The 14426-nt window shown below is 54.7% G+C and overlaps 20 non-coding genes across 20 annotated transcripts; 12 read left to right on the top strand and 8 right to left on the bottom strand.

Moving 5' to 3' along the window:
• Window positions 1-997: 997 nt before the first annotated feature.
• trnae-uuc (transfer RNA glutamic acid (anticodon UUC)) lies at window positions 998-1069 on the top strand. Its single transcript has one exon. It is a non-coding gene; the product is annotated as a tRNA-Glu (tRNA).
• A 451-nt stretch (window positions 1070-1520) lies between these two features.
• On the top strand, window positions 1521-1593 carry trnav-cac (transfer RNA valine (anticodon CAC)). The gene has a single exon. It is a non-coding gene; the product is annotated as a tRNA-Val (tRNA).
• Window positions 1594-2227: 634 nt separating this feature from the next.
• Window positions 2228-2299, bottom strand: trnad-guc (transfer RNA aspartic acid (anticodon GUC)). Its single transcript has one exon. It is a non-coding gene; the product is annotated as a tRNA-Asp (tRNA).
• A 1189-nt stretch (window positions 2300-3488) lies between these two features.
• Window positions 3489-3561, top strand: trnav-aac (transfer RNA valine (anticodon AAC)). Its single transcript has one exon. It is a non-coding gene; the product is annotated as a tRNA-Val (tRNA).
• Window positions 3562-4135: 574 nt separating this feature from the next.
• On the bottom strand, window positions 4136-4207 carry trnah-gug (transfer RNA histidin (anticodon GUG)). Its single transcript has one exon. It is a non-coding gene; the product is annotated as a tRNA-His (tRNA).
• Window positions 4208-4408: 201 nt separating this feature from the next.
• On the top strand, window positions 4409-4480 carry trnae-uuc (transfer RNA glutamic acid (anticodon UUC)). The gene has a single exon. It is a non-coding gene; the product is annotated as a tRNA-Glu (tRNA).
• Window positions 4481-4931: 451 nt separating this feature from the next.
• Window positions 4932-5004, top strand: trnav-cac (transfer RNA valine (anticodon CAC)). The gene has a single exon. It is a non-coding gene; the product is annotated as a tRNA-Val (tRNA).
• Window positions 5005-5625: 621 nt separating this feature from the next.
• On the bottom strand, window positions 5626-5697 carry trnad-guc (transfer RNA aspartic acid (anticodon GUC)). The gene has a single exon. It is a non-coding gene; the product is annotated as a tRNA-Asp (tRNA).
• A 1169-nt stretch (window positions 5698-6866) lies between these two features.
• Window positions 6867-6939, top strand: trnav-aac (transfer RNA valine (anticodon AAC)). Its single transcript has one exon. It is a non-coding gene; the product is annotated as a tRNA-Val (tRNA).
• A 574-nt stretch (window positions 6940-7513) lies between these two features.
• On the bottom strand, window positions 7514-7585 carry trnah-gug (transfer RNA histidin (anticodon GUG)). The gene has a single exon. It is a non-coding gene; the product is annotated as a tRNA-His (tRNA).
• A 201-nt stretch (window positions 7586-7786) lies between these two features.
• On the top strand, window positions 7787-7858 carry trnae-uuc (transfer RNA glutamic acid (anticodon UUC)). Its single transcript has one exon. It is a non-coding gene; the product is annotated as a tRNA-Glu (tRNA).
• Window positions 7859-8309: 451 nt separating this feature from the next.
• trnav-cac (transfer RNA valine (anticodon CAC)) lies at window positions 8310-8382 on the top strand. Its single transcript has one exon. It is a non-coding gene; the product is annotated as a tRNA-Val (tRNA).
• A 634-nt stretch (window positions 8383-9016) lies between these two features.
• trnad-guc (transfer RNA aspartic acid (anticodon GUC)) lies at window positions 9017-9088 on the bottom strand. Its single transcript has one exon. It is a non-coding gene; the product is annotated as a tRNA-Asp (tRNA).
• Window positions 9089-10285: 1197 nt separating this feature from the next.
• trnav-aac (transfer RNA valine (anticodon AAC)) lies at window positions 10286-10358 on the top strand. Its single transcript has one exon. It is a non-coding gene; the product is annotated as a tRNA-Val (tRNA).
• Window positions 10359-10932: 574 nt separating this feature from the next.
• trnah-gug (transfer RNA histidin (anticodon GUG)) lies at window positions 10933-11004 on the bottom strand. Its single transcript has one exon. It is a non-coding gene; the product is annotated as a tRNA-His (tRNA).
• A 201-nt stretch (window positions 11005-11205) lies between these two features.
• Window positions 11206-11277, top strand: trnae-uuc (transfer RNA glutamic acid (anticodon UUC)). Its single transcript has one exon. It is a non-coding gene; the product is annotated as a tRNA-Glu (tRNA).
• A 451-nt stretch (window positions 11278-11728) lies between these two features.
• trnav-cac (transfer RNA valine (anticodon CAC)) lies at window positions 11729-11801 on the top strand. Its single transcript has one exon. It is a non-coding gene; the product is annotated as a tRNA-Val (tRNA).
• A 634-nt stretch (window positions 11802-12435) lies between these two features.
• trnad-guc (transfer RNA aspartic acid (anticodon GUC)) lies at window positions 12436-12507 on the bottom strand. The gene has a single exon. It is a non-coding gene; the product is annotated as a tRNA-Asp (tRNA).
• A 1169-nt stretch (window positions 12508-13676) lies between these two features.
• trnav-aac (transfer RNA valine (anticodon AAC)) lies at window positions 13677-13749 on the top strand. The gene has a single exon. It is a non-coding gene; the product is annotated as a tRNA-Val (tRNA).
• Window positions 13750-14323: 574 nt separating this feature from the next.
• Window positions 14324-14395, bottom strand: trnah-gug (transfer RNA histidin (anticodon GUG)). Its single transcript has one exon. It is a non-coding gene; the product is annotated as a tRNA-His (tRNA).
• Window positions 14396-14426: the final 31 nt, after the last annotated feature.

Here is a 14426-nt window from a genome sequence, read left to right as displayed (position 1 = left end):
CAGCGCCCTCTGCCTAAAGTGACGCGTCCCTTTCTCAGCCCGAAACGCAAGCGAGACACCAGCAGCAGTCCCTACAGGTTTCTGTAGTGTAGCGGCTATCACGTTCGCCTAACACGCGAAAGGTCCCCCGTTCGAGACTGGGTGCAAACAGCCTCTTCTTGCACGCTCCTGCACTTCACAGAGGTCTTGAACCACCAGTCATTTGTTCCCAATGTATTTCCGGTGCCTTCATGCACTCTTGTTCCAAATGCACGTTTTTTCTGTACCTGGAGCCGATCATTTGCAATTGGGCTATCCCTACAGACCAAGACGAGCTCTGTCGGCTCAAAAGCAGCGCAACACCTGCGAGAACAACAGAAAGATTAGTACCCAGCGGGGGCCTCTTAGTGAGCCCAAGATCTAATCAAGAATCGACTCCAGAAACAGGGCTTGGCGCATTGTTCCATACTCCGACCACTCTTGGTGTAAACAGGTCCCTCCTGGTCTCTGCATGAAATGCACTTTCCTGCGTTTGCTTTGGTGTAACTGGCTTCCCATGCATGGGCGAATGTGAAGAAGATCCTTAGTAAGTCATTGAAGAAACCCGAGAAGAGGTCGGAGTGGCCTCTGTCGTTCATCAACGATCCAGTCAGGCAGTACTCCTCTGTAAAGCGCTGTTCGTTCACATCGATTGGCTTTTTTTTGCCTTCATTCATGCAAGTAGTAAAAGCAGACGCCCCTATTCTGCCGTGACCCGGATTTGAAGCAGGGTTGTTGTGGCCACAACGCAAAGTACTGACCACTATACGATCACGGCGAGTTACCGATACACACGTGGCAGGGCGGAAAAGGCTGTGCTCTCTTCGTGTGACATAATTCGGGAAAGTCCTGACGTTGCATTTCAACTGAGCCCCAGTATACATCGACCCTTCGGCACTCTGAGTGACAACTCTCTTGCGTGTTTTCTCATATTTATGTAGTTTGCTTGCATGATGCCCGGAACAGCAGGGTTGTGCACTCCCATATGGTCTAGCGGTTAGGATTCCTGGTTTTCACCCAGGCGGCCCGGGTTCGACTCCTGGTATGGGAACGTGTCAATTTTGCCTCCTGCTTTCCAAAAGATCAGCACTGTGTACGAAGGAGCCACATTAAAACTACTCAACGTGCAAAACGTGCGAGAAGAGGGGGCGCTTGTTTCCAGCCGAAACTTCTCGCGTGTGAGACGAGCTGACCATCGCTGCAGGAGGTGGGAGGGTCACTCTGGTAGACAGGGCTGACCTTCGGCAATAGGATTTATACTCTCCAAGATGATATTTGCACTTTCTGGAGAGGCGATTTTCTCCACTTCAGTAGCCCGATTTCGTCGATTGCGTGGAGAGGGCTGTAGAATGTGGCGCCGTCTTTCCTGCTCCGTCCATGACAGGCGTGCTGGTCTCTGGAGAGAGAGCACGGTCCATCAGCGCACCCCAATAAAGGCACTGGAAGCAGCTGAATCGCATTGGCGAAGCTCAGCGCTGGGCCGCTGGGCACATCTGACCACAGTTTCCGTAGTGTAGTGGTTATCACGTTCGCCTCACACGCGAAAGATCCCCGGATCGAAACCGGGCGGAAACAGACCAGACTTCTTCTGTCGCCACGCACAAAAGGGGATTGGGGATTCGCCTAGTGCTGTGATCGAACAGACCCACTCACCTCTTAGTGTGGCGGGATCTGCACAGTGCATGTCGCAGCGCATCCTGCTTTCACTTCAATGCGCGTCCTGATGTACCCCGGTCTCCCGCATGACAGGTGGGGACAGGTGACAGGTCCACGTGACAGGTCCTATACTAACGAGGAAGACATCGCTCTCTCCGACCCCCGGCATCGTGTCCCGACCCACCGTGCTGGAAGCCGACTCGTGCTGTGATTCCTTTACGGAGCAGAAATGACAACCGAGCAGCCGAGAGATCATTTCAGCATTTCGCGTCTGAATGGAAAACACAAACGACCAACTCGGAATGATTTGCCTTTGACGCTTATCAAAGCGTTCTTTGTGCATCGAACAGACCCACTCACCTCTTAGTGTGGCGGGATCTGCACAGTGCATGTCGCAGCGCTCCCTGCTTTCACTTCAATGTGCTTCCTGATGTCGAGTCGTGTGCCGTGCGGAGGCTCTGAAAGCGAGAGCAATGAAAAGGTTCACGACGCTGTGTTAGAAAACAGAGAAGTGAAAGGCAGTCCTTTCTCTAAGGAGGTAAAAGAAAAGCTACTCCCCGTCGGGGAATCGAACCCCGGTCTCCCACGTGACAGGCGGGGATACTTGCCACTATACTAACGAGGAAGACATCACACACTCCGACCCCCGGCATCGTGTCCCGACCCAGCGTGCTGGAAGGCGACGCGTGCTGTGATTCCTTTACGGAGCAGAAATGACAACCGAGGAGCCGAGAGATCATTTCAGCATTTCGCGTCTGAACGGAAAACACAAACGACCAACTCGGAATGACTTGCTTTGGACGCTTTTCAAAGCGTTCTTTGTGCACGATAAACTGCGCCGCCTAGCAGATACAAATGGGTTGTACAACTTTGAAGTAGCAAATGGAAGAGGGCTAAGCCTCCTCTCTTTTAGCCCAGGTTCGATCTGTCTCCCAGAATCACCAGGGCGCACGCACACACACACACCCGTGCCGTTGAAGTACTCTGCTTCATTTCTGAGGGCAACTCAACATTCACTCCTACCCCGAGTGCAGAAAAGACAGCGTCTGCAGCAACAGCAGCTCAGGTCTCTGCACAGGAGCTAAGCTGCCCCCATCTCCTCTGCTCTGCGGCTCCTACGGAGTGGAGTCCTGCCTGGAGCCGTGTTTGCAGGCGGCGGCTCCCCGCTACCTGTCTGTGCGTTGTGTCCAAGAGCTCCTGGGAGGAAGAGAGAGCCCTCCGACTCGGGGGCTTTTCCACGGTCTGTGTGAGGAGGGGCGGGTGTGTCCAGCAGCTTATCGAGCGGAAGCCTGAGGCGGCGGAGAGCTGTGATCGTGCAGACCTTGAGGTGTCACCTCTTTGTCTGCTTTCCCGCCCTCCCTCCGCCCAAGCTCTGCTCCAAAGTAGCCCGGCAACCCCTCACACCTGCACGTGTCACAACCTAAGGTGTGGTCATGAGACACCCATGGGGTGTTGTTCTGTTCTTGCTAATTGTTTCCTGCCCGTCGCAGGCAGGAGTCCATGCGAGGAAGATGCGCTGGACAGAGCTCAGAGGGCGCACCTGGGTGGCTTTCGTTCTGAGTGACGTTCCTGCAACACTCTCCCGCTACTCTTGGTGCGCTCATGCCGCAACACAGGAAGGCTGAAGCAGGTGGCTGTGGGCTCTGTGCACCGCCGAAATAGCTCAGCTGGGAGAGCGTTAGACTGAAGATCTAAAGATCCCGGGTTTCGGTGTTTTGTTTCATCGCGCCCTTTGTTCCTCTCTCCAGCGCCCCCTGCCTAAAGTGACGCGTCCCTTTCTCAGCCCGAAACGCAAGCAGCAACAGTCCCTGCAGGTTTCCGTGGTGTAGCGGCTATCACGTTCGCCTAACACGCGAAAGGTCCCCGGTTCGAGACCGGGTGGAAACAGCCTCGTTTTGCACGCTCCTGTACTTCACAGAGGTATTGAGCGACCGGTCATTTGTTCCCAATGTATTTCCGGTGCCTTCATGCACTCTTGTACCAAACGCACGTTCCTTCTGTATGCGGAGCCGATCATTTGCAATTGGGCTGTGCCGACAGATCAGGACGAGCTCTGTCGGCTCAATAGCAGCGCAGGACCTGCAAGAACAACAGAAAGATTAGCATCCAGCGGGGGCTTCTTAGTGAGCCCAAGATCTCATCAAGAATCGGCTCCAGCAACAGGGCTGGGCGCATTGTTCCATTCTCCGACCACTCTTGGTGTAAACAAGTCCCTCCTGGTCTCTGCTTGAATTGCACTTTCCTACGTTTGCTTTGGTGTAACTGGCTTCCCCTGCATGGGCGAATGTGAAGAAGATCCTTAGTAAGTCATTGAAGAAACCCGAGAAGAGGTCGGAGTGGTCTCTGTCGTTCATCAACGATCCAGTCAGGCAGTACTCCTCTGTAAAGCGCCGTTCGTTCACATCAATTGGCTTTTTTTTGCCTTCATTCGTGCAAGTAGTAAAAGCAGACTCCCCTATTCTGCCGTGACCCGGATTCGAACCGGGGTTGTTGCGGCCACAACGCAAAGTACTGACCACTATACGATCACGGCGAGTTACCGATACACACGTGGCAGGGCGGAAAAGGCTGTGCTCTCTTCGTGTGACATAATTCGGGAAAGTCCTGACGTTGCATTTCAACTGAGCCCCAGTATACATCGACCCTTCGACACTCTGAGTGACAACTCTCTTGCGTGTTTTCTCATATTTATGTAGTTTGCTTGCATGATGCCCGGAACAGCAGGGCTGTGCACTCCCATATGGTCTAGCGGTTAGGATTCCTGGTTTTCACCCAGGCGGCCCGGGTTCGACTCCCGGTATGGGAACGTGTCAATTTTGCCTCCTGCTTTCCAAAAGATCAGCACTGTGTACGAAGGAGCCGCATTAAAACTACTCAACGTGCAAAACGTGCGAGAAGAGGGGGCGCTTGTTTCCAGCCGAAACTTCTCGCGTGTGAGACGAGCTGACCATCGCTGCAGGAGGTGGGAGGGTCACTCTGGTAGACAGGGCTGACCTTCGGCAATAGGATTTATACTCTCCAAGATGATATTTGCACTTTCTGGAGAGGCGATTTTCTCCACTTCAGTAGCCCGATTTCGTCGATTGCGTGGAGAGGGCTGTAGAATGTGGCGCCGTCTTTCCTGCTCCGTCCATGACAGGCGTGCTGGTCTCTGGAGAGAGAGCACGGTCCATCAGCGCACCCCAATAAAGGCACTGGAAGCAGCTGAATCGCATTGGCGAAGCTCAGCGCTGGGCCGCTGGGCACATCTGACCACAGTTTCCGTAGTGTAGTGGTTATCACGTTCGCCTCACACGCGAAAGATCCCCGGATCGAAACCGGGTGGAAACAGACCAGACTTCTTCTGTCGCCACGCACAAAAGGGGATTGGGGATTCGCCTAGTGCTGTGATCGAACAGACCCACTCACCTCTTAGTGTGGCGGGATCTGCACAGTGCATGTCGCAGCGCATCCTGCTTTCACTTCAATGCGCGTCCTGATGTACCCCGGTCTCCCGCGTGACAGGTGGGGACAGGTGACAGGTCCTATACTAACGAGGAAGACATCACTCTCTCCGACTCCCGGCATCGTGTCCCGACCCACCGTGCTGGAAGCCGACTCGTGCTGTGATTCCTTTACGGAGCAGAAATGACAACCGAGGAGCCGAGAGATCATTTCAGCATTTCGCGTCTGAACGGAAAACACAAACGACCAACTCGGAATGATTTGCCTTTGACGCTTATCAAAGCGTTCTTTGTGCATCGAACAGACCCACTCACCTCTTAGTGTGGCGGGATCTGCACAGTGCATGTCGCAGCGCTCCCTGCTTTCACTTCAATGTGCTTCCTGATGTCGAGTCGTGTGCCGTGCGGAGACTCTGAAAGCGAGAGCAATGAAAAGGTGCACGACGCTGTGTTAGAAAACAGAGAAGTGAAAGGCAGTCCTTTCTCTAAGGAGGTAAAAGAAAAGCTACTCCCCGTCGGGGAATCGAACCCCGGTCTCCCGCGTGACAGGCGGGGATACTTGCCACTATACTAACGAGGAAGACATCACACGCTCCGACCCCCGGCATCGTGTCCCGACCCAGCGTGCTGGAAGGCGACGCGTGCTGTGATTCCTTTACGGAGCAGAAATGACAACCGAGGAGCCGAGAGATCATTTCAGCATTTCGCGTCTGAACGGAAAACACAAACGACCAACTCGGAATGACTTGCTTTGGACGCTTTTCAAAGCGTTCTTTGTGCACGACAACTGCGCCGCCTAGCAGATACAAATGGAAGAGGGCTAAGCCTCCTCTCTTTTAGCCCAGGTTCGATCTGTCTCCCAGAATCACCAGGGCGCACGCACACACACACACCCGTGCCGTTGAAGTACTCTGCTTCATTTCTAAGGGCAACTCAACATTCACTCCTACCCCGAGTGCAGAAAAGACAGCGTCTGCAGCAACAGCAGCTCAGGTCTCTGCACAGGAGCTAAGCTGCCCCCATCTCCTCTGCTCTGCGGCTCCTACGGAGTGGAGTCCTGCCTGGAGCCGTGTTTGCAGGCGGCGGCTCCCCGCACCCTGTCTGTGCGTCGTGTCCAAGAGCTCCTGGGAGGAAGAGAGAGCCCTCCGACTCGGGGGCTTTTCCACGGTCTGTGTGAGGAGGGGCGGGTGTGTCCAGCAGCTTATCGAGCGGAAGCCTGGGGCGGCGGAGAGCTGTGATCGTGCAGACCTTGAGGTGTCACCTCTTTGTCTGCTTTCCCGCCCTCCCTCCGCCCAAGCTCTGCTCCAAAGTAGCCCGGCAACCCCTCACACCTGCACGTGTCACAACCTAAGGTGTGGTCATGAGACACCCATGGGGTGTTGTTCTGTTCTTGCTAATTGTTTCCTGCCCGTCGCAGGCAGGAGTCCATGCGAGGAAGATGCGCTGGACAGAGCTCAGAGGGCGCACCTGGGTGGCTTTCCTTCTGAGTGACGTTCCTGCAACACTCTCCCGCTACTCTTGGTGCGCTCATGCCGCAACACAGGAAGGCTGGAGCAGGTGGCTGTGGGCTCTGTGCACCGCCGAAATAGCTCAGCTGGGAGAGCGTTAGACTGAAGATCTAAAGATCCCGGGTTTCGGTGTTTTGTTTCATCGCGCCCTTTGTTCCTCTCTCCAGCGCCCCCTGCCTAAAGTGACGCGTCCCTTTCTCAGCCCGAAACGCAAGCGAGACACCAGCAGCAGTCCCTGCAGGTTTCCGTGGTGTAGCGGCTATCACGTTCGCCTAACACGCGAAAGGTCCCCGGTTCGAGACCGGGCGGAAACAGCCTCGTTTTGCACGCTTCTGTACTTCACAGAGGTATTGAGCGACCGGTCATTTGTTCCCAATGTATTTCCGGTACCTTCATGCACTCTTGTACCAAACGCACGTTCCTTCTGTATGCGGAGCCGATCATTTGCAATTGGGCTGTGCCGACAGATCAGGACGAGCTCTGTCGGCTCAAAAGCAGCGCAGGACCTGCAAGAACAACAGAAAGATTAGCATCCAGCGGGGGCTTCTTAGTGAGCCCAAGATCTCATCAAGAATCGGCTCCAGCAACAGGGCTGGGCGCATTGTTCCATTCTCCGACCACTCTCGGTGTAAACAAGTCCCTCCTGGTCTCTGCTTGAATTGCACTTTCCTGCGTTTGCTTTGGTGTAACTGGCTTCCCCTGCATGGGCGAATGTGAAGAAGATCCTTAGTAAGTCATTGAAGAAACCCGAGAAGAGGTCGGAGTGGTCTCTGTCGTTCATCAACGATCCAGTCAGGCAGTACTCCTCTGTAAAGCGCCGTTCGTTCACATCAATTGGCTTTTTTTTGCCTTCATTCGTGCAAGTAGTAAAAGCAGACGCCCCTATTCTGCCGTGACCCGGATTCGAACCGGGGTTGTTGCGGCCACAACGCAAAGTACTGACCACTATACGATCACGGCGAGTTACCGATACACACGTGGCAGGGCGGAAAAGGCTGTGCTCTCTTCGTGTGACATAATTCGGGAAAGTCCTGACGTTGCATTTCAACTGAGCCCCAGTATACATCGACCCTTCGACACTCTGAGTGACAACTCTCTTGCGTGTTTTCTCATATTTATGTAGTTTGCTTGCATGATGCCCGGAACAGCAGGGTTGTGCACTCCCATATGGTCTAGCGGTTAGGATTCCTGGTTTTCACCCAGGCGGCCCGGGTTCGACTCCCGGTATGGGAACGTGTCAATTTTGCCTCCTGCTTTCCAAAAGATCAGCACTGTGTACGAAGGAGCCGCATTAAAACTACTCAACGTGCAAAACGTGCGAGAAGAGGGGGCGCTTGTTTCCAGCCGAAACTTCTCGCGTGTGAGACGAGCTGACCATCGCTGCAGGAGGTGGGAGGGTCACTCTGGTAGACAGGGCTGACCTTCGGCAATAGGATTTATACTCTCCAAGATGATATTTGCACTTTCTGGAGAGGCGATTTTCTCCACTTCAGTAGCCCGATTTCGTCAATTGCGTGGAGAGGGCTGTAGAATGTGGCGCCGTCTTTCCTGCTCCGTCCATGACAGGCGTGCTGGTCTCTGGAGAGAGAGCACGGTCCATCAGCGCACCCCAATAAAGGCACTGGAAGCAGCTGAATCGCATTGGCGAAGCTCAGCGCTGGGCCGCTGGGCACATCTGACCACAGTTTCCGTAGTGTAGTGGTTATCACGTTCGCCTCACACGCGAAAGGTCCCCGGATCGAAACCGGGCGGAAACAGACCAGACTTCTTCTGTCGCCACGCACAAAAGGGGATTGGGGATTCGCCTAGCGCTGTGATCGAACAGACCCACTCACCTCTTAGTGTGGCGGGATCTGCACAGTGCATGTCGCAGCGCATCCTGCTTTCACTTCAATGCGCGTCCTGATGTACCCCGGTCTCCCGCGTGACAGGTGGGGACAGGTGACAGGTCCACGTGACAGGTCCTATACTAACGAGGAAGACATCACTCTCTCCGACCCCCGGCATCGTGTCCCGACCCACCGTGCTGGAAGCCGACTCGTGCTGTGATTCCTTTACGGAGCAGAAATGACAACCGAGGAGCCGAGAGATCATTTCAGCATTTCGCGTCTGAACGGAAAACACAAACGACCAACTCGGAATGATTTGCCTTTGACGCTTATCAAAGCGTTCTTTGTGCATCGAACAGACCCACTCACCTCTTAGTGTGGCGGGATCTGCACAGTGCATGTCGCAGCGCTCCCTGCTTTCACTTCAATGTGCTTCCTGATGTCGAGTCTTGTGCCGTGCGGAGGCTCTGAAAGCGAGAGCAATGAAAAGGTGCACGACGCTGTGTTAGAAAACAGAGAAGTGAAAGGCAGTCCTTTCTCTAAGGAGGTAAAAGAAAAGCTACTCCCCGTCGGGGAATCGAACCCCGGTCTCCCGCGTGACAGGCGGGGATACTTGCCACTATACTAACGAGGAAGACATCACACGCTCCGACCCCCGGCATCGTGTCCCGACCCAGCGTGCTGGAAGGCGACGCGTGCTGTGATTCCTTTACGGAGCAGAAATGACAACCGAGGAGCCGAGAGATCATTTCAGCATTTCGCGTCTGAACGGAAAACACAAACGACCAACTCGGAATGACTTGCTTTGGACGCTTTTCAAAGCGTTCTTTGTGCACGATAAACTGCGCCGCCTAGCAAATACAAATGGGTTGTACAACTTTGAAGTAGCAAATGGAAGAGGGCTAAGCCTCCTCTCTTTTAGCCCAGGTTCGATCTGTCTCCCAGAATCACCAGGGCGCACGCACACACACACACCCGTGCCGTTGAAGTACTCTGCTTCATTTCTAAGGGCAACTCAACATTCACTCCTACCCCGAGTGCAGAAAAGACAGCGTCTGCAGCAACAGCAGCTCAGGTCTCTGCACAGGAGCTAAGCTGCCCCCATCTCCTCTGCTCTGCGGCTCCTACGGAGTGGAGTCCTGCCTGGAGCCGTGTTTGCAGGCGGCGGCTCCCCGCACCCTGTCTGTGCGTCGTGTCCAAGAGCTCCTGGGAGGAAGAGAGAGCCCTCCGACTCGGGGGCTTTTCCACGGTCTGTGTGAGGAGGGGCGAGTGTGTCCAGCAGCTTATCGAGCGGAAGCCTGGGGCGGCGGAGAGCTGTGATCGTGCAGACCTTGAGGTGTCACCTCTTTGTCTGCTTTCCCGCCCTCCCTCCGCCCAAGCTCTGCTCCAAAGTAGCCCGGCAACCCCTCACACCTGCACGTGTCACAACCTAAGGTGTGGTCATGAGACACCCATGGGGTGTTGTTCTGTTCTTGCTAATTGTTTCCTGCCCGTCGCAGGCAGGAGTCCATGCGAGGAAGATGCGCTGGACAGAGCTCAGAGGGCGCACCTGGGTGGCTTTCCTTCTGAGTGACGTTCCTGCAACACTCTCCCGCTACTCTTGGTGCGCTCATGCCGCAACACAGGAAGGCTGGAGCAGGTGGCTGTGGGCTCTGTGCACCGCCGAAATAGCTCAGCTGGGAGAGCGTTAGACTGAAGATCTAAAGATCCCGGGTTTCGGTGTTTTGTTTCATCGCGCCCTTTGTTCCTCTCTCCAGCGCCCCCTGCCTAAAGTGACGCGTCCCTTTCTCAGCCCGAAACGCAAGCGAGACACCAGCAGCAGTCCCTGCAGGTTTCCGTGGTGTAGCGGCTATCACGTTCGCCTAACACGCGAAAGGTCCCCGGTTCGAGACCGGGCGGAAACAGCCTCGTTTTGCACGCTCCTGTACTTCACAGAGGTATTGAGCGACCGGTCATTTGTTCCCAATGTATTTCAGGTGCCTTCATGCACTCTTGTACCAAACGCACGTTCCTTCTGTATGCGGAGCCGATCATTTGCAATTGGGCTGTGCCGACAGATCAGGACGAGCTCTGTCGGCTCAAAAGCAGCGCAGGACCTGCAAGAACAACAGAAAGATTAGCATCCAGCGGGGGCTTCTTAGTGAGCCCAAGATCTCATCAAGAATCGGCTCCAGCAACAGGGCTAGGCGCATTGTTCCATTCTCCGACCACTCTCGGTGTAAACAAGTCCCTCCTGGACTCTGCTTGAATTGCACTTTCCTGCGTTTGCTTTGGTGTAACTGGCTTCCCCTGCATGGGCGAATGTGAAGAAGATCCTTAGTAAGTCATTGAAGAAACCCGAGAAGAGGTCGGAGTGGTCTCTGTCGTTCATCAACGATCCAGTCAGGCAGTACTCCTCTGTAAAGCGCCGTTCGTTCACATCAATTGGCTTTTTTTTGCCTTCATTCGTGCAAGTAGTAAAAGCAGACACCCCTATTCTGCCGTGACCCGGATTCGAACCGGGGTTGTTGCGGCCACAACGCAAAGTACTGACCACTATACAATCACGGCGAGTTACCGATACACACGTGGCAGGGCGGAAAAGGCTGTGTTCTCTTCGTGTGACATAATTCGGGAAAGTCCTGACGTTGCATTTCAACTGAGCCCCAGTATACATCGACCCTTCGACACTCTGAGTGACAACTCTCTTGCGTGTTTTCTCATATTTATGTAGTTTGCTTGCATGATGCCCGGAACAGCAGGGTTGTGCACTCCCATATGGTCTAGCGGTTAGGATTCCTGGTTTTCACCCAGGCGGCCCGGGTTCGACTCCCGGTATGGGAACGTGTCAATTTTGCCTCCTGCTTTCCAAAAGATCAGCACTGTGTACGAAGGAGCCGCATTAAAACTACTCAACGTGCAAAACGTGCGAGAAGAGGGGGCGCTTGTTTCCAGCCGAAACTTCTCGCGTGTGAGACGAGCTGACCATCGCTGCAGGAGGTGGGAGGGTCACTCTGGTAGACAGGGCTGACCTTCGGCAATAGGATTTATACTCTCCAAGATGATATTTGCACTTTCTGGAGAGGCGATTTTCTCCACTTCAGTAGCCCGATTTCGTCGATTGCGTGGAGAGGGCTGTAGAATGTGGCGCCGTCTTTCCTGCTCCGTCCATGACAGGCGTGCTGGTCTCTGGAGAGAGAGCACGGTCCATCAGCGCACCCCAATAAAGGCACTGGAAGCAGCTGAATCGCATTGGCGAAGCTCAGCGCTGGGCCGCTGGGCACATCTGACCACAGTTTCCGTAGTGTAGTGGTTATCACGTTCGCCTCACACGCGAAAGGTCCCCGGATCGAAACCGGGCGGAAACAGACCAGACTTCTTCTGTCGCCACGCACAAAAGGGGATTGGGGATTCGCCTAGCGCTGTGATCGAACAGACCCACTCACCTCTTAGTGTGGCGGGATCTGCACAGTGCATGTCGCAGCGCATCCTGCTTTCACTTCAATGCGCGTCCTGATGTACCCCGGTCTCCCGCGTGACAGGTGGGGACAGGTGACAGGTCCACGTGACAGGTCCTATACTAACGAGGAAGACATCACTCTCTCCGACCCCCGGCATCGTGTCCCGACCCACCGTGCTGGAAGCCGACTCGTGCTGTGATTCCTTTACGGAGCAGAAATGACAACCGAGGAGCCGAGAGATCATTTCAGCATTTCGCGTCTGAACGGAAAACACAAACGACCAACTCGGAATGATTTGCCTTTGACGCTTATCAAAGCGTTCTTTGTGCATCGAACAGACCCACTCACCTCTTAGTGTGGCGGGATCTGCACAGTGCATGTCGCAGCGCTCCCTGCTTTCACTTCAATGTGCTTCCTGATGTCGAGTCTTGTGCCGTGCGGAGGCTCTGAAAGCGAGAGCAATGAAAAGGTGCACGACGCTGTGTTAGAAAACAGAGAAGTGAAAGGCAGTCCTTTCTCTAAGGAGGTAAAAGAAAAGCTACTCCCCGTCGGGGAATCGAACCCCGGTCTCCCGCGTGACAGGCGGGGATACTTGCCACTATACTAACGAGGAAGACATCACACGCTCCGACCCCCGGCATCGTGTCCCGACCCAGCGTGCTGGAAGGCGACGCGTGCTGTGATTCCTTTACGGAGCAGAAATGACAACCGAGGAGCCGAGAGATCATTTCAGCATTTCGCGTCTGAACGGAAAACACAAACGACCAACTCGGAATGACTTGCTTTGGACGCTTTTCAAAGCGTTCTTTGTGCACGACAACTGCGCCGCCTAGCAGATACAAATGGAAGAGGGCTAAGCCTCCTCTCTTTTAGCCCAGGTTCGATCTGTCTCCCAGAATCACCAGGGCGCACGCACACACACACACCCGTGCCGTTGAAGTACTCTGCTTCATTTCTAAGGGCAACTCAACATTCACTCCTACCCCGAGTGCAGAAAAGACAGCGTCTGCAGCAACAGCAGCTCAGGTCTCTGCACAGGAGCTAAGCTGCCCCCATCTCCTCTGCTCTGCGGCTCCTACGGAGTGGAGTCCTGCCTGGAGCCGTGTTTGCAGGCGGCGGCTCCCCGCACCCTGTCTGTGCGTCGTGTCCAAGAGCTCCTGGGAGGAAGAGAGAGCCCTCCGACTCGGGGGCTTTTCCACGGTCTGTGTGAGGAGGGGCGGGTGTGTCCAGCAGCTTATCGAGCGGAAGCCTGGGGCGGCGGAGAGCTGTGATCGTGCAGACCTTGAGGTGTCACCTCTTTGTCTGCTTTCCCGCCCTCCCTCCGCCCAAGCTCTGCTCCAAAGTAGCCCGGCAACCCCTCACACCTGCACGTGTCACAACCTAAGGTGTGGTCATGAGACACCCATGGGGTGTTGTTCTGTTCTTGCTAATTGTTTCCTGCCCGTCGCAGGCAGGAGTCCATGCGAGGAAGATGCGCTGGACAGAGCTCAGAGGGCGCACCTGGGTGGCTTTCCTTCTGAGTGACGTTCCTGCAACACTCTCCCGCTACTCTTGGTGCGCTCATGCCGCAACACAGGAAGGCTGGAGCAGGTGGCTGTGGGCTCTGTGCACCGCCGAAATAGCTCAGCTGGGAGAGCGTTAGACTGAAGATCTAAAGATCCCGGGTTTCGGTGTTTTGTTTCATCGCGCCCTTTGTTCCTCTCTCCAGCGCCCCCTGCCTAAAGTGACGCGTCCCTTTCTCAGCCCGAAACGCAAGCGAGACACCAGCAGCAGTCCCTGCAGGTTTCCGTGGTGTAGCGGCTATCACGTTTGCCTAACACGCGAAAGGTCCCCGGTTCGAGACCGGGCGGAAACAGCCTCGTTTTGCACGCTTCTGTACTTCACAGAGGTATTGAGCGACCGGTCATTTGTTCCCAATGTATTTCCGGTACCTTCATGCACTCTTGTACCAAACGCACGTTCCTTCTGTATGCGGAGCCGATCATTTGCAATTGGGCTGTGCCGACAGATCAGGACGAGCTCTGTCGGCTCAAAAGCAGCGCAGGACCTGCAAGAACAACAGAAAGATTAGCATCCAGCGGGGGCTTCTTAGTGAGCCCAAGATCTCATCAAGAATCGGCTCCAGCAACAGGGCTGGGCGCATTGTTCCATTCTCCGACCACTCTCGGTGTAAACAAGTCCCTCCTGGTCTCTGCTTGAATTGCACTTTCCTGCGTTTGCTTTGGTGTAACTGGCTTCCCCTGCATGGGCGAATGTGAAGAAGATCCTTAGTAAGTCATTGAAGAAACCCGAGAAGAGGTCGGAGTGGTCTCTGTCGTTCATCAACGATCCAGTCAGGCAGTACTCCTCTGTAAAGCGCCGTTCGTTCACATCAATTGGCTTTTTTTTGCCTTCATTCGTGCAAGTAGTAAAAGCAGACGCCCCTATTCTGCCGTGACCCGGATTCGAACCGGGGTTGTTGCGGCCACAACGCAAAGTACTGACCACTATACGATCACGGCGAGTTACTGATACACACGTGGCAGGGCGGAA

Source organism: Lepisosteus oculatus, unplaced genomic scaffold (assembly GCF_040954835.1).
Source record: "Lepisosteus oculatus isolate fLepOcu1 unplaced genomic scaffold, fLepOcu1.hap2 HAP2_SCAFFOLD_48, whole genome shotgun sequence".
NCBI lineage: Eukaryota > Metazoa > Chordata > Actinopteri > Semionotiformes > Lepisosteidae > Lepisosteus > Lepisosteus oculatus.
The sequence above is the reverse complement of the archived record's forward strand: the minus strand, read 5'-3'. Positions and strand labels throughout refer to the sequence as shown.